This window comes from Mauremys mutica, chromosome 6, assembly GCF_020497125.1.
Source record: "Mauremys mutica isolate MM-2020 ecotype Southern chromosome 6, ASM2049712v1, whole genome shotgun sequence".
Classification (NCBI taxonomy): Eukaryota; Metazoa; Chordata; order Testudines; family Geoemydidae; genus Mauremys; species Mauremys mutica.
In genome coordinates this window covers 27,562,882-27,580,945 of record NC_059077.1, presented here as the reverse complement: position 1 = coordinate 27,580,945, position 18,064 = coordinate 27,562,882, and the positions used below count along the sequence as shown (strand labels likewise).

Sequence of the window (18,064 nt, the reverse complement as noted above, 5' to 3'; positions counted from 1 at the left end):
GGCAATCCGAATTACAGTGATAGAGAAAGAAGCTATGGAAATAGAACCTGACATCAATCTAATGGCAACATCCTTTAGAAATAAACAAAACCTGAGTAGCTCAATCAGTGGAACATGACTGTTACTCACTGTTGGTTGTGAGGAAAGTGCCACAGAGATGGTTCCCCCTGGCTCTTGAAGAGACAGTCTAGCATGGATCTAGGAGAAGTAGAGTGATCAATAGCCTGGTATTTTTAATCACTTGATAACAGGATATTATTGCATGGGGAAAAAACCTTCATTAAAAGAATGTTAAGATTGCAAAGCAAACACTCAGAAATTAAAAAATGCCAGTGTGACCCCCTACAGAAGGCTTCATGGTCTTACCACACCCTATCCCAGAAAGGAGCAGTGGAGATGAATCCCGCCAAGCAGCCTAGAGTGGCTGCATCTCATGAGCCAATCAGAGAGAGGCTGCAGGGAGCAGCCATTCGAGGCCCAGCAGGCCCATATAAGAGGAGCTGCAGTGCAGCTCAGAGGGCAGTTACTGCCTGGAGCTGGAGGAGTGTGGATGGAGTTCCTGGCTGATTGAAGAAGCTACAGGACCATGGACAGAGCTGTTTTTGGCAAGGACTGAGGGAGCAGAGAAGGAGTTCTTGGCTGGCTGCTGGGACTTAGCAACTGTAAGCCTTGAGGTAAGAGTGAAGAAGGTGAAGTGGCCCAGGGAAGTGTAGCAGCATCGTGAGTAGTCAAAGGGATGCAGCGAGTGACTACTATTTGTAGAGTCCCTGGGTTGGGACCTGGAGTAGTGGGCAGGCATGTGTCCCCCCAACCAGCCACTGGGGAAGTGACTTAAGCCCTGGACCAGGCCCAGGAGAGGGGATTGAAGACCCCTAAAGAGGGTCAGTGACATTGGATTATATTGGTTTTTGATACATCCTACCTTCCCCCAGATGAGAACTGAACTGTTTAGTGGTCTGGCTGGAGAGCTGTGGTCAGAAAGGCTCAGAGGGGGCAAAGAGTCTGCAGGGAGGAAGTCCTGGGGGCATGGCCCCATACCAGGGTTGGGGGATTATTAAACTGATTGTGAGCTGAGCCTGGGGAGGGCTACAAAGACTTTCCAGCCAAGGGGTCCAGCCCTTGCTGGACTGTTTACCCCAGAAGGGGTTTGACTTGTATTTTGCACAGACTGTGTGTAAGGGCAGGTCTACACTAAGGGCGGGGGTCGAACTAGGGTACGCAAGTTCAGCTACGTGAATAGCGTAGTTGAACTCGAAGTACCCTAGTTCGAACTACTCACCCGTCCAGACGCCGCGGGATCGAAGTCCGCGGCTCCAAGGTTGACTCCGCCGCCGCCGTTTGCAGTGGTGGAGTTCCGGAGTCAACCGGAGCGCGCAGGGAGTTCGAACTATCGCGTCTAGATTAGACGCGATAGTTCGAACTCCGAGAAGTCGAACTCTCCGCGTCGACCCGGCAGGTAAGTGTAGACTAGCCCTAAGTTGGCCAGAGGACTGAGTCACTGAAGACCCACCACAAACTACAGGAGTGAGTGCAGGCACACGCACTTGGCCAGGGGGCGCTTGCAAGAGGTTGCCTGTGAAAATTTAATTTGCTCCCTTGTGCATTATGATACAGTCTTTAATTACATGATCACATATTATTTTTCTCTCACAATATCCCTTATTCAGTGCACAAAAAGGACAATGCTTAAGAAATAAGGCAGTTCTTCAGTATTTCTTTTTATCTTCCATTCAATGTGTGGCCATATGCCATACAAACCTACGCTGAATAAGGAATTAATTTCCTAAGGCTTTTCTGTGGTGCTCATCACTATGGTATCTGAGCTTTACCAACCACATCTTTGCACTCTTCTCCTTTCCCTCCTCTCTCCCCCCCCCCCGAAACACAAACTGCTTGTCTTCACTTTTAAGACCCTTCATGGTTTAGCCTCGCTCTATTTATCTCTAATGTGCTCTTGAGCCATTGATCTCTGCCTCCTTTCCATCAACAATGGCTGCCTCTATTTTTTATATATATATAATTCAGTTTTTCCCACAAGTACTGTCACCCTTTCTCTCATGCTGCTCTCTTTTTGTGTGAAAGGAGCACCTTCAAATCAGCAAAGCCACAACATTCTCTTTCTTCAAATTTGCCTATGCCATGAAGCAGAGCCACACAACTCAACAATGGTTAAGCAGCTGATGAGCACGGTTTGTTTGTTTGTACTGTTTGTAATTGTCTTACTGTTCTCTTGGGGTTCCCTCATCAGTTTACTTTCACCTGTTGTCTTTCATTTTATACTTGGATTGCAGGATTTTAGAGGAAAGTTATTGCACTCTGTACCTCAAAGCAGGACCCTGGCATCACCATATTCACCACTGTCATATAATTATGATATGCTTTGTACAAAGTATGCCTTGTGAGGTATCATTTTGAAAGTCTTAATCTGTTGAACATTAACCTCTCAGCTGTTGGTTCATGAGTGGCTGGGAGAAGCATTCATGTAACTCAGTTGCGTGTGTCCTGCCTGTGGATGTCTTTGTAAATGCAGTACCTGCCAGCGATTTGTATCTTGCCAACAGCATCACAGTATGAGAGAGAGCCCAGGTTGGTGGGAGAGAGGTCTCAATGGTCCCACAGTCCAGGTTGCACCCTGTCACAAAAGTATGAGCTTTTCATTACATGTCTGTACAGTGCTTAGCATCCTGCCCATTTGACTGGGACTTCTTGGCACTATCGCAATAGAAAAAATAAACCTTAACAAATGCATTTATATATAAATAATGACAACCATATAAAGTTTTTACAGATAGGGAACTGAGGCACAGAGAAATTTAGGACAATATTTTCAAAAAGTCTCCACTAATTTTGGGTGCGCAATTAGAGACTTCCTGGGCCTGAATTTTCAGATTAGGTTTGGGGTGTGATATATTTTTTTTAATGTAGTACTGGACAGACATTACTTAATGGTGTCAATATTCTTGAGAGGTAGGTAAATTTGTGATATTTATTCCCATTCTATAGATATGGAAACTGAGAAGAAAGGCAAAGTGACCTGGTCAAGGCCACGCAGCTAATTCTTGGCAGGGCTGGGATTAGGACACAGGACTTGGTGACTCCTAGTCATATGCTCCTTCTTCTAGACTACATTGCCTTATTTCCAGAGCTACTGAGCATCCTCAGCACCTTTTTACTTCATTTGCAGTTGTTCAGCACTTCTAAAATTCATGCTTAGGTGACTCAAGTTGAACACCCCCAGAAACTAGGAATGCAGAAATAGTGGCCACCTGTCAAAATTTCAGTTGAAGTAACTACCAACCATAACTTGTGGTTAAAGTACAAGACTAAGACTCTGAAATCTTGGGTTCAATTCCTAGCTTATCGACACATTTCCTCTCTGACCTTGGGCAAGTCACTTAGCCTCTTTGTACCTGAGTTTTCCCATCTGTGTAATGGTGATAATACTTCCCTTCTCCATCTGGATATATTCATTAATGTCTGAGGTACTCATATACTTGAATGATAGTGGTGATAGAAGTGCAGATCAACATAAGGAGATGGAGCATCCAGTATATTGCAGATCTTGAAGGCAACATGTGTTTCTAACTGAGGACTATTACACAGCTTACATTTCATAAAGACTTCCTAATCATTATATTTATCTTCTAGTGCTAAGGATTCAAATCCACCCACACCGAGAACCATGAAATCTTATCTATCTAAATATCATTTTGTAGTCGCAGGAGCAAAGTCATAAGAACATTTGTTTCCTTTGGCTCATTTTCAAACAGGGAGACATCACTTTATCAAACTGCCTTTATTAGTACTTTAATTCAGCAAACAGAGATTGCTAAGTAAGATTCACTTTCTAGCCAAAATGTCAATCAAAACTACATGCACCATAGACTACTGTACAAGTTAACATTTTAACATCCCTATTGTAGTAATTATTCCGAGCATTATTCTTTGACGCACAGAAAGGGGAGGACATTACATTGAGGCCTCTAGACTCTAATTTTCTCCCTCCAGCACTGTACTCTGCAGTTGTCTCCTTTCCAGAGCGGAGCTACCTTTATTGGGGATTGCACTGCCACAGTAGAGGGAAGGTTCAAAACAACCTTTGCTTATGTGAACAGATGATTGGAATGAGCTGATGAATGGCTGGAACAGATGATTTGACAGAGTGATGATTTGATAGGAAACCAAAGTTCACATATTGGCGAAGCTGTTCTGTGGTGGGTGTAGGTGTTATGGCTATTTTGTTCACTCTTCTTCCTCTGCCTGTACTGAGGGGCAGATTCTGCCCCTGCCACCTCTAGAGGCTCCCTTGGCAGAGAACCAGTGCTGTTTTGCTGCACAAGGGCAGGCAGGCCCCCAGGGCACCACGCAATGGGTACTCCCTCCCTCACTACAATGTACAACTTGCCAGAGGGCTCCTCCACAGCAACATGCCAGTGGGAGTGCGGGGAAACAGGTGGGAATGAATTTCAGGATGGGCAGGAACAAGTGATCTGCTGCTGCATAGATCCTCTTATTCCCACTTGCTCTCATGAGGATTCATAAGGAGCTGCAGAGTCCACTGTAGTCACTGGGCTGTAGTAGCTTCAACCAAGTGGGAGAGAAGTTTGAAGGATTCTACTTCCCTACTTGCCAGTGCATCTGCTGGGGGTTAGGTGCAGAAGATATGTCCTGGGTGCTTAAGTTATGGCCAACCAATTCAAAGGTGGGATATTGAAAACTCATGGAGCTGCTATGGAGGGGCTTCCATAAATTCCTGTGAAGCAGAAGATGGGCTTCTCTCTTTCTTTTTTAGGGCTTTGGGGCCTTCTTACCCTGTTAGCCTCATGGCAGAAGTGGGAGCATAAAGCCCTAAGGGGAACTGCAGGGTTTCACCCATTATTTATTACTATGAATGTGCGCTTATTAAATTGGCCTAAGTTGAGTGGTGTGAATATCTCACTCAATCTAATCATTCTTGGAGTGCACTATTTACTCCCTTGTGCATGTGCAAGAGATGGTAGTAAAAAATGATCAATGCCAGTGCCTCAGGATTTGGTTCTCCTTAGTTTATTGTATGTGCAGGCACCCAATAAGATTATTGCAATATATTACTATATCAGAGTGCCTCTGAGAGATCCTTTTGTGAGACACTGTTTCAGTGTATGTTTTAGTAAGAAAACTGTCTCTCTGATTTGGGATAGAGTGAACTAGTTCAAATAAGACAAGAACCAACCTGAATCTTTGCTTTGGGAAGGGGCTGGAATTTATATATATATATATATATATATATATAAAATATGGACAGCTCATTTGGCAGTACTTGAAATACACTGAGGACAGCACTGTATTTTTGTGTGTTTAGACCAGAGGTGGGCAAACTACGGGGCCCATGGGACTGTCCTACTCAGCCCCCAAGCTGCTGGCCCGGGAGGCTTGCCCCTGGCCCACTCCCCTGCTGTCCCCTTTCCCCTGCAGCCTCAGCTCGCTCGCTTTGCTGCCAGCGCAGTGCTCTGGGTGGCGGGGCTGTGAGCTCCTGGGGCAGCGCAGCTGCAGGGTGAGGCCTGACTCGATGCTCTGAGTTGCATGGTGGCGGTGTGGCCCGGCTCCAGCCAGGTGGTGCGGCTGTGTCACCAGTGCTCCAGGCAGCACGATAAGGGGGCACGAAGCAGCGGGGGTTGGATAGAGGGCAGGGGAGTTTGGGGTGGTGGATAGGGGTTGGGGGGGGGAACAGAGGGTTGAATGGGGGCAGGGGTCCTGGGGGGACAGTCAGGAAGGAGGGGGTTTGGATGGGGCGGCAGGGGGCAGTCAGGGGACAGGGACAAGGGGTGATTGGATGGAGCAGGGGCCCCGGGGGGGAGAGTCAAGAATGAGAGGAGGGGTTGGATGGGGCGGTGGGGGTCTAGGGGTGGTCAGGGGACAAGGAGCAGGGGAGTGTGGATGGGGCAAGGATCCCGGGGGGCAGGGGAGGCTGTCAGGGAACAAGGGGGTTGGATGGGGCAGGAGTCGGGGGGGGGGCAGATAGGAGGTGGGGGCTGGGCCATGACCCCTTTCCCCTAACCGGCCCTCCATACAGTTTACGAAACCCAATGCGGCCCTCAGGCCAAGAAGCTTGCCCACCCCTGGTTTAGACTGAGAGCTTTCAAAATTCATGCACCTCCAAAGTTTCACTTTTGGCTTGGTTTCAGACGAATGCAAAATCTTAAAGAGAAACTACTCAGTCAAATCCATTGAGTTTCACCTGGTTCTGTGACAAAACAATGCAAATTTGTCTTTTGCCTGATTCACTCCAAACCCAGAAGTCAACCCAGAGATGTCCTCATTTGGACTCAGAAGCACATGAAAGAGTGTCAGATCTCAGCAAATCTTTCCGTGAACATGGTCTGAGTTTTGTTGAGGTTGCAGCATAACATGAAACCAGTTGACTTTTGCTTATTGTTTAGCTTTATTGGGAACATTTCCCAGAGTTGCAGTTCTAATACTCATATAAACATCTCAGTATATGGAAGCTTATCTGACCCAATGTTTAAAAATGGGTGCAAGCCTCACAATTCATATCCATCTCTGAACTTCGCTAGAGTCTCAGGTTTTCGTTTAGTTGGGATTCTTACTTTTATGGGAACTGACTACAGTAGTTCTAGGCTGAGAGGCAGTTTGGCCAGTGAGTAGTGCATTGGAGTGGACCTGAGACTAGGGTTTACTCCCAACTCTGCCACTTGTCTGCTGGATGACTTTGGTCAGATCACTTCACCTCTCTATGCTGCCATTTTTTCCCCGTTTGTAAAGCGCTTTGAGATCTACAGATGAAAAGTGCTATGTAAGAGCTAGCCGGTAGTAGTGCTGAAATTCACGGTATAGGCAGAGCAATGTGGATAATGCACATGTGCTCACTCAAGAGGCTCTGTAGTACACTTTTAAAAAATAAAATCTATTTATGGTGATTTTATACACAAAAATGGCCATTTTGCTGCCATCTTCAGCTCATCCAGCTGTCATTTTGCCAGCGTCTGCGTATTGTGCTATATCTCATGCACAAGAGGAATCCTGTGCTTCAGTGGTTTTCCTAGGCTTGTTCCTATGATGCTGGCTTCTGCCTTTAATAGGATCCTTCTGAGATTCTGCAGACTAGCCCTGAACCTCTGCACTGTGAGCAATCCCATTGCCCAAATGGAATTCCCTTGTAGGGAGGCAGAGAGGCATCGCTTTGGCAATTGGGAGCTATGGGTGATGAGCTAAATTTCTCTGAACCATGGGTAGGGGCTGCAGCAAAGCGAATAGCTGTTGAGGGAACATGGGAAATCTGAGAGGGCGTGGCAACTCCAAAGACCCCCAACACCTATTACACAGCAGAAAAGCTGCACAGCTGTAACTAACAAGCACTGATTATATTTTCACATTGTGATGTATTTTTTATTACTATTGGCATTAAACTGAAGGTTATTTAATAATTTAATAACCCATTAACATTGCTGTGTAGTTGTCAGTTTGGCCCAGAATGAAGCATTGCCACATACACTGCGAGAGGGACCCGTTGTAGGATTTTGGTCTAGGAGGTTGTGCTGTGCTAATCTGACTAGAATATGGAGCCTTACTGGCAGTGGGGATGTTTGAACATTTTAAGAATACAAGATCAAAAATAATTCTATGGTAAGACAGTTCTTGCCTTTAGAACCAGCTAACCTGTAATCTTTTGTTAATAGCAACAGCAATGAAATATAAACAAACAGGAACATGTGTTTTACCATATAGAATATTTTGAAAACTCACAGCATATTAATAAAAAAATAAAATATACTGGAAGACACTAATTCTGCATCTCAGTTGGCAATCAGCCGTTATGGACATTGAGTTAGTGCCATACTTTAATTAGCTATAATTCATATTTTATAATCATGGTTTAGAAAATTTGTGATGCGCTTGTTTTGAAGCAGACTTGCATCTTTATGTGTGCGTTTGTATGGTACAAAAGTCATTACTGCAACAGAAGCTCTCCATATAGTGTGAAATCACATTATTTATGACATGCTTTGTGTAGTCTGACAAAGTGCTTTCTTCCTGTCTCCACTTTATAAGCAGAAAGAATGCCGTATCCATTTACGTCTATTTGCACTGAATACCAGCTTTAAAGAAGAAAACATTAAGGCAAAAACGTAAATCATTCCTTACACATAAGGATCATTTCAATGGGAGTTAGGCACCTAGCCTGCTTTGGTGGTTTAGAAAATCCTATTAGGTACCTATTTGCATTTTTGTGTGTCCGTTTACATCTTCAGGCTCCTAAGTATCTTTGAAAATATGGCCTTTGGGAAACTGCCTTATTGAAGTCCATGAGATTTAGGCTCTGAAGTGCTTAAGTCACTTTTGAATGCTCCTAAGTCACTTAAGTCCAGATTCACAAAGGTACTTAGATGCCTAATTTCTCTTTTATGTACCTTTGTCTCACTGTTGGGCACCACCAACGTTCTCAAAAGTGATGCTCTGCTGCTGCCTAAGTTCCTGCTGGTCACCATTTGCAAAGCCACCTAAATTCTGATGCCACGCCTTAACTAACAAATTGCTCGGAGCCCTAGCTCAAGTTGAAGTCCCGATGGCCCAGAAGTGGGATTCTCAAACCAGGTGGTAGAAGGCCGGTCTCACCAGCGGGTCCAGGTTGTGTGGGCGTGCCTAGGGCCCAACACCTATTTCACTCTCCATCATAAGGGCTTGATGGAGGAAGGGTGTGAAGGGAGGTAGCACAACACCTGCACACAAGACAGCTGGGGAAGGAGGCGGGGGGAGATGGCAGCCAGTATGAGCAGGTGGGGAATTTTTCAAAACTTTTTTTGGGTGTGGGGAGAGAGTGTGGATGAGTCTCACCTGGCCTATGAGAGACTTGGGTTCAACTCCCTGCTCCAGGCCTTGCAGAGTAGAAATTTGAATCTCTCATCCCAGGTGAGTGCCCTGGGACACTGTGGAGTGTCTCTGCCTCTGTTTTTTTTTATTAATGAGATGGGAAAACTGGGCATTTGCTACCTTAGTGGCTGACCTCGCTTAGGCTTTTAACTCCAGGAAGGGGTTCACAGCTGAGGATCCTGAGTGGAGAAAGGCACCAGGTCAGCCACTTTGGTGCCTAAGTTCCCTGCCCCACAGCCCCTCCTCTTTCCTCTGTATTTCACTCCTGGCTAGTTTAGGCAGCTTCCCACTCATCATGCAGGCCTCTAAGGATCCCTATCTTAGGTGCCCCGCTGTTCCCAGGCATTGCTGGAGGAGCCTGGGCGCCTAGCCTAGGGCTGAGGGTTACGCTAGGCAGCAGGATGCCTAGGGGTGAAGCATTGCAATGGTGAATGGAGCAATACCAAAGTACTGCTGTGGATCTGGACCCTCGATGCTTTTGAAAATTTTACCCAATGTGCCTTAAACCAAATGTTCATTTGCATACCACTTAATAAACATTCAGAAAATTTCTCTAATAGCCAGGGGAGCAAATTCTGATCTCACTTACTCTCCTCCAGACTTACTAGTGTAACTCCATGGAGCTACTCTGGATTTAAACCAACGTGAGATCAAAAGTTGACACTGTAGTTTAACTCTTTAAGTGTACTCACTAGATAGTAGAGAAACTTGTTTGCAAAACAAACCCTAACTTAAAATAGATTCACCACTGAAATTCTCAGAAACAGGCATCAGCTATCTTGCTGCTGTGTAAATATTCACAGCTGTGATGCTTAATCCATACAGCTTTTTTAGTATGTTGAGGAAATAGTTACTGCAGATAATAAGTGATACTGCAAATCCTTACTCACACAAGCAATCCCATTGATTTCCCCATAATTTGTTCGGCAAGCTCATTTTCATTAACCAGGCTTATTAGGGTCAGAAGGATCTCTCCAACGCTTCCCTCTCAAACTCAGTTTTGTAAAACCAGAGGAAATCTGAGAGAGTCTCAAAGTCACTTTAACTAACACACTATGGGATTTCTGTATGATTTGACTGCTGTGCTTATTACAACATTTACAGTTTTAGATTCTATTTTACTAAGCTTTATTCCTGGCAACTCTGTAAAAGAGACCAGTGTTAAATACAGATGTTAACCATACAATGAGCACAAGAGCTATGCATGAAGCTCTCATTCTCGAAGCCAGTGAGACTACTTTCACAAGAATACTGTAGTTGGATGAGTAAAGGTTTTCAGAATGAGGCCCTTCATGCAAAGGCAAGACCAGGGGCCTAGTTCCGCTCCTGTCTATGCACAGAACATAATGGAATGTCTAAGAGTTATTCTAGCAGTGAAAAATCTTTGCAGAGAAAGCTAAACTTGACAATACAGCTTAGTATCTGGACGTGTTAGATTTTTAGATGTTTACAAATAATGTGATTGGCTTCTACAGTGCAAATGTTTATGGGCAGACCAACAAGGGCTTTATTTTTCACAAAACCTAAAGTTACTCAAAATGAAGCAAATCCCTGATTTACTGTACACCAACTGGAAGAAAGGCAAACAGGAAAAAAAATAACTGACAGACATTCTCCAGTCTGGCACCTGATGCTATGTCTATATTTAAAATGCTACAATGGCACAGCTGTAACACTTTAGCATAGACACTACAGCACTGGGGAGGGGTGCTCCCCTCAGCATAGGTAATCCACCTTCCCAAGAGGTGGTAGCTAGGTCAATGGAAGAATTCTTCTGTCAACCTAGTGCTGTCTACACCAAAGATTAGGTTGGCTTTACTACATCTCTTGGGTGTGGATTTTTCACACCCCTGAGAGACGTAGCTGTGCTGATGTAACTTTTCAGCGTGAACCAGCTCAGAACAGAACTGTGTGAAGCAGCTGCTATTGTTCTGTAAAGATCTGGAGTGTGGCTGCAGAGGCCAAAGGTCATCCATCATTCTGCAAGGGAGGTTTCTGGACTGCAAGGGATAGAACAGAGTAAGTGGCAGGCTGCAGCTTACAGCACAATCTGATGTTAATAAAGATAACTTAATTGTTAAGTACAAGGTCACCTCGTCTTAATAAGACCAGCACAACAATTAGAAAACAGCCAGAGTCTTTACTGTTGCAACAGGGTAGCAAACTGACAGTCTGGGGTGTGGGCAGATCCCTGCCAGTGACTTGACCTGAAATATCTGAGCTTGCCTTGGAGAGCTATATGGCAAAGAAGACCCCAAGCTCGTTTTGGCTGTGATAATTCTCCTGAGATACTATGGTGATCTATGCTTATTAATGCCAAAGGAAAAGGTGACAGCTCGATTAGCAAGGAACAATAAAAGAATTTGTATTGGTGTCAGCAAAATCCTACCAAATAGCAGATCCCCCAAAGTTGCCAGTTGCAGGATTATTGCAGACATCAACATTGTCAAGGTTTCCAAGCCCAGGCAGCATCATATTACAGCCCCAACATACTCCTGCTGGAGAGAGATGTGTTAGCAGGTGTGACCAGAGAGAACCTGTGGGATATTGTTTATTTCACTTTTGAATGTACGTGATTCACTTGCTTTGAAAAGTGTTTAAAATATATTTACTAGTTTATATGTTAACAGTGTTATATGTTAACAGGGGGCATCAGCACCCCCTGACTTGAAGTGGTTTCCATCATATACAGGGTTTACAGTTTGATTCCAATGGCTCTCAGCACCCCCCACCTCCTTCCCCTCCACACACACACTGTACAAATTGTTCTAGCACCCCGGAAATGTATATTTCTGACTATGCAAATGATATGTTGATGTAATTTTAGCAGGAAGCAACTGAGGTAATGCTGAGGTTCATGGTAAGCCATGAACATGCCCAGTGTGAACTACATGTTTTCAGAAACCTGAGCAAACTCAGTCAGCTGAGTGCTAAAATTAATTGAATGGAGTGCTCTTTGTACTTGACTGCTTATTAAACGTTATTGACCAGCTCTTCAGCTAGTGTAAATTGGCAAAAGTCAGTCCTTTTACATTTTGTGAATCTTTTCTTGTACTCCTGTTTTTCAAAATGGAATTATGATTGTTTTCCTTGTATTCTTTGGGGCACAGAGAATGTACACCAAGCGATGCAACTCACTGCTTGACTTGTTTTACAATCAGGAGTGGCGCCAGGGCTTCTGGCGCCCTAGGCAGAATTCGGGGGGCGGCATTTTGTGCGCTCCCCACAGGGCGCGCAGGAGCTTCTGGTTCCATTCCCATTGCGCCGCCGAAGAAGGACCCTCCGCCGAAATGCCGCAGGCGACAGCAACAGTCATTGAGCTGCTCAGTTGCCTACCGCTGTTTTCCGCGGCACATCGGCAGAAGGTCCTTCTTCTGTGGCACGATGGGAGCGGAACCGGAAGCTCCCGTGTGCCCCATGGGGAGCGCACAAAATGCTGCCCCCCGAATCCTGCCTCCCTAGGCGACCGCCTAGGGTCGCCTAATGGAAGCGCCGGCCCTGTTTACAATCCTACCTATTATTTCTCTGTCACTCGCTTTCTCAACATGTAAAATAGTTAATAAGGTGGTTTTTATTTTAATGGGCTAGTTGAAATAGCATCAAAGCTACTCTTATGTTCACAGAATATTGTTTGAGAAATGTCTCATGAGATCTTTTGTAGTTTGATGCATTTTTTTCTTCCATTCTTTGTCAAATCCTGGGCCTTCAGGCTCAAAAGTAATTGGATATTTATATGGCTATCAAAAATATCCAGAGTTATAATTAATGATGATGAAAATTTTGGAAGGGATATTCAACCTCATGCTTCAGGGCTTAAGCCAATCTCTAACTATTAGAGATCTGGATGAGACCTAATATGGAGGCAGATTATCCCTCATCTGCCTGCTGTTCCTGCATCTTCCTCTGAAATATCTATTCCACCCATTGTCAGAGAAGGACACTGGGCTAGATGGTCTTCAGGTCTGATCCAATTTGATAATTCCTGTGCTCTGTTGTCATGACTTCTCCATGTCCAGAGATTCTGAAATAAAAGCAGAGAGGAGTTCATTCACTCCTTCCTGGCTTGGCTAAGCAGTGCTCCCCATGTCTTCCCCCTTTCAATGTGCAGTGAGCATTCCCCTTTCTGTTTCAATCTATTTTCACCACTACCCACACCTCAATTATGGAAAATTAAGTAGCACAAGTCACCTATCACTTGTTCCCATTGAGTAATCATCAAATGGTTTGTTTTGTTTTTTGTTTGTACTCAAGATTTCCTTTTCATATTGTATGCATTACTCTGCTGCTGTCCTTCACATATCCATGGCACGCCACTTGCAATAGACCTTTTGCCCATTGTCTTCTAGTCCTGGTAACAGCAGGTTGCAGATGAGTATTTTGTGGCAAAGATCCTGTCCATATGATGTTCCATGGTTGCCTTAACCCAGGGTAGTCAGGTTTTTTTTAGTCAAGGTCTACATGTCTTGGTCAAGGTATAATCAAGGTCCAGATTCCAGAGAAAATAATAAAGATAAGTAAATAAAAAAAAATTGGGCGGGGGGTCTGTTCAAAAGCCACTGCTAGTCTGGATTTGGCCAGCAGTCTGCCTATTGACTTACCCCGTCTTAATCCTCTTCCTCCTGCAACATACATCTAGGGTCCCGGTTTTACAATTTCTGCCCCTGTACATACTGTTAGGAAGGACAATTTACAGTGACTAATGAGGTCACATGAGATTCGGAACATTAAAATGTTGCGCAAGAGATGTTGCTGATCAAATGTCATATAGCAGGAGAACATGGTACCATTTTATGACATCTGATTTACTGTGCCAAGTAAAGAACATCGGAGGATGACATCCTCTGATGGGTTAGGAAATCTCTGTATAGCACCTAATGATGCCATGCCAATCTTGAAGCATGACTTGTCAAATCTTTGAATGAGCTTGTTAGCCTTATTCTACAGGCACAGCTAAAAAATCAAATACTGATGATCCTCTTTGCCTTTCCATGGGGGAGCTGAATGGAGGCCTCCTGGAAAGGGTTCCTGATCTGCAGTGCTTTCACTCCGGGTGGCTGTGCAAACAGTAGGTGCATACTGTAAGGCACAGCAGCACTAGATGCTCTGATCTCGGGCACTAGACAGCAGAATGTCAGTGGTATGCTTTCAGCCATCCATTAGTCTCAGCTTGATGGCAGTAATCCAGATCAATGAGAAATCCCTTTAAGCTTATTTACAGCAGCTTAGAGTGAATACAGAGGGCCTAGTTCTCTGCTGCCTTGCATCTGGCATAGCTACTTACTAAACTGATTGTAAAACATTAACAAATCAGCGTCCTCTCATGAGTATGAGCTTTTTACTCCCACTTTGCAAAGGTGGGAATGATGCCACAAAGTACAAGGGAGTGGGGAATCAGGCATGAAGTATCTAGGATTACTTCTTTACTCTTTTCCTAAGGCACTTAATTTCCAGGTATAGGGAAAGCAGAATTCTTTTCCATGTACATCTCAGGGTCAGATTTAATCCATTCCCACTCATTCACATGGAGCCCAAATGTTGCAGTGACCTTCCAGCTAACTGAGATGACCCTGTATGAGAGAATCCTTTTGTGGTACATCACCACTAGAGATGTTTCTAATATAAGTATGATAGCTAGAGGCTATTTTGTTTCTGATAACACCTAAAATGTGCTAGGCATGTAGCAAACCTTAAAATAAGACATAGTTTGTGATAGAAGATCTTCTACAGTGTAAAAACACTAGGTAAATAAATGTAAAGGGTACAACATACGTGTGAAGTGATCAAGGTGATGATTGGCCATGTCTTCACAATACAATATTTTAATTTGTTTTCCCCCCCTAGATGAATTAACTGCAGATTCCTATCAACCTTGCCATTGTCTGTCAGCTAGCTCTGTGCAGGCGTCATGGTAGAAATGAATCTATAGGAAGGATTTATTCATGGAACCTTTGTGAACCAACTTCAGAAAGGGGAATTATTCCCTGTAGTACCTTACTGTTGAGCAGAGGGCTGTCAAGATAAACCGTTTATTATGAACAGTAGCTACGTACAACAATCGGGTAACAAAACTTTCTACTATTCTGTGTAGCTGCAGCCTGCAAACGCCCAGACCTACGCGTCTTTGTTATTGCCCCAGCAAAACCAAAGTCTGCCTCAAAACTGTACGTGAAGGATGTGCTACAGACTGTTCTCCACCCTGAAATCTGGCTATCGTAGGGGGCTGAGGTATTGCCAGCCTTCCTTCAGCATTGCCTTCAGAGTTGCATGGCTGGAGAGTATAGTATGGCAGCTATCGGCTGTGCACCCAGCTCTGAAGGCAGCACCACCAGCAGTAGCACAGAAATGAGGGTGGCATGGTCTGGGGGGGGGGGTCATCACTTTTTGCAGGGGGCAGGGCTGGCTTTAAGGGTGGGCGATGTGAGCAACCACCCAGGGTGCTGTCACAGCCAGCCCTAGGCCCCTTTAGCCCCTAAAGAGGGGCAAGAGTCGGGATGTCCCGGCCAGGGGCTCCTACCTTGCGCCAGGCTTCAGCTGCTAGTCCCAGCTGTGCTGGGGAGGGATAAGACTTCCTTCTTCCCAGCACCAGCTGCTCCTAGGGCCAGTCAGACCCACCTCCAGGAACCTCCCCTGGCTGCAGGAAGCTCCATGGCTGCTGTCTAGAGGTCCAGCTCTGAAGGCAGCACCGCTGCCAGCAGCAGTGCAGAAGTAAGGGAAGCAATATCGCATTCCCCCCTACAGCAGTGCTTCTCAAAGTCGGGCCGCTGCTTGCTCAGGGAAAGCCCCTGGTGGGCCGGGCCGCTTTGTTTACCTGCCGCGTCCACAGGTTCGGCCGATCGTGGCTCCCACTGTCCACGGTTTGCCACTCCAGGCCAATGGGGGCTGTGGGAAGGGATGTGCTGGCTGCCCTTCCTGCAGCCCTTGGCCTGAAGCGGCCACTGGGAGCCACGATCAGCCGAACCTGCGGACGCGACAGGTAAACAAACCGTCCTGGACCACCAGGGGCTTTCCCTGAACCGGCTTTGAGAAGCACGGCCCTACACTATCTTTGTGACCATCCCCTCAAATCTCCTTTAGAATCGGGACCCCCACAGTTACAACACCGTGATATTTCAGATTTAAATATCTGAAATCATGGAATGTAAAAGTTTTTAAATCCTATGATAGTGAAACTTACCAAAATGGATGTGAATTGGTAGGACCCTATCTATAACATGTTCCCTACTTGATCTCCCGATTTCCTTTCACAAGGATCAAGTGAACTACTTGGATTTGCCCTTACTGGCTCAGTGACTGAGAAAATGCACATAGAAATCTAGCGTATGTCTCTTCCTAGTAATAGAGAACTCTATCCCCAGGCACTGATACACCAGTGGTCAGACTCAGTACGCGCATTAAGGTGCTGCAGGAATCCTTATTCTTTGCATCGAAGGCTTCCTTGCAGAAGTTTGAAGCTTATACAAACAATCTAAAAATCTTACCTTTAAAAATCTCCTGGAGATGAATTTCAGACTGCAGTGGCTTTCTTACAAAGACATAAATGGTATATTTTCACTGCAGTTGGGGTGTGTGATGTCAGCACATGCAGACCTACCCAAGATAGTGTTAACCTAGCAAGCTCATGTACTAATAGCGGTGAAGGACCCACCCAAGTAATCACTCAGGGTCCCTAATGGGCTTACACCTTTAGGAAGCCCATTCTGTTGGGGCTTCACTGCTATCAGTACAGGAGCTAATTAGGTTAAAGCTGTCTTGGATACGTTAACACATGCTACAATCACCTGCCTCAATTGCAGTGTGGAGATACACTAAGAGTCATGGAAAATCCACTTTTAATGGATCAAATCTCTCTTTGACTGGCTTTTCATACAACCTCATTTAATCCATCCATGCAACCTAGATAAAAAAGATGGTAGGCAATCTAACGGATAAAAATGTGAAAACTTAACAGCTTCTGCTTGGGTTCATTATTGGCCAGTTGTCATCCTGAACTCTGCAACCCTCATCTTTTTTACAAGGGATTTGAACTAGCTTAAAAAAAAATAAAGCTACTATCCATATTAAGTGGGTGTGTAAATCTCAGATTTAATTTAAGCCCACCAGAACACTAAGCATAATTTTCAGAGGTTCTAGAGTACCTGCAGCTGCTCCACTGAAAGTCAATTAGAGAACATGTGGTTCTACCAAAAATGTGAATACATTTAATCTAGCTTTATTTTAAAAAATCATTTCATTTATCTATTTGAAATTGTGCATTGTGCTTAAAAAAAAACACCATAGAGGTCAGTTTATAAGAGTATTTGCCATATTCCCTTTATTCAGAATGTAAAATATGTTAGTTTAAAGTTACTGTGGCAATCACATATCCAGCTCTTAAAAGTGCCCACTGTACTGTAGTCCACAGCATAATATTGGTACTGTATTGTACTAGGGAGCAATGTGAGTTATATCCTTAAGGTCATTTAAAGATTTAATAGAATATGTTACAGTGGTAGAAAAGGAAAGAGGCCTAATTCAATAAAGTCCATAGTGAAGCTAAAAATATACATCTAAGAGAGCCCTGGATTAGGAAAGGACTGTACTGTCTGTAATAGAGGGATGCATAATCCATGGATGCAAAATGTCCCTTTGCAACAATAGATCCAGTAATTGGCAAGAAAGGAAGTTTTGTGAGGAAACCATATAATCAGAAGCAATGTATTTTCAGGGAAACTTCTCTCCATAGTACAAACATTAGTAAGGACTGTTGCTATTCATGAAAGGAAATCAAACAAATAGCAGCTCAGGGCTAAGGGAGTGTCTTTGATTTGATATTTTTAAGAGTACAAAGGCTAAGTCATCCTGGGTCATATCATAAATAAGGTTTTATGTGTATCTGTGTGAAGAAGGGAGGATAGTAATAAATCAATAGAGGCTTTAAGAAGAAAATTCTATCACATGACATACTGCCCTTCGAGGCTGTCTTGTCGGGGTAGTATCAGGGTTCTGAACAAGAATTATGATAGGAAGGCACTAGGATTGGGGAGATGCCATTTCTTATGCTTAGCAGAACAAAGCCATTTTGGGTCATCATAGCTTAATGCAGGGGTCTCAAACAGGCGGCCCACAGGGCTTTTTCCTGTGGCCCACCAAGTGGCCCGCGCCCACCCCACCCCCAGCCTACCTCCAGGTGAGGGGTGGGCAAACTACACCCGCGGGA

At 44.6% G+C, this 18,064-nt stretch overlaps 1 protein-coding gene across 1 annotated transcript in view; it reads left to right on the top strand.

Annotated features, from left to right (window-relative positions):
* Positions 1-18,064, top strand: part of PLCXD3 (phosphatidylinositol specific phospholipase C X domain containing 3) — a 141,312-nt gene that overhangs the window by 53,420 nt on the left and 69,828 nt on the right. The gene's annotated exons all lie outside the window — the stretch shown is intronic.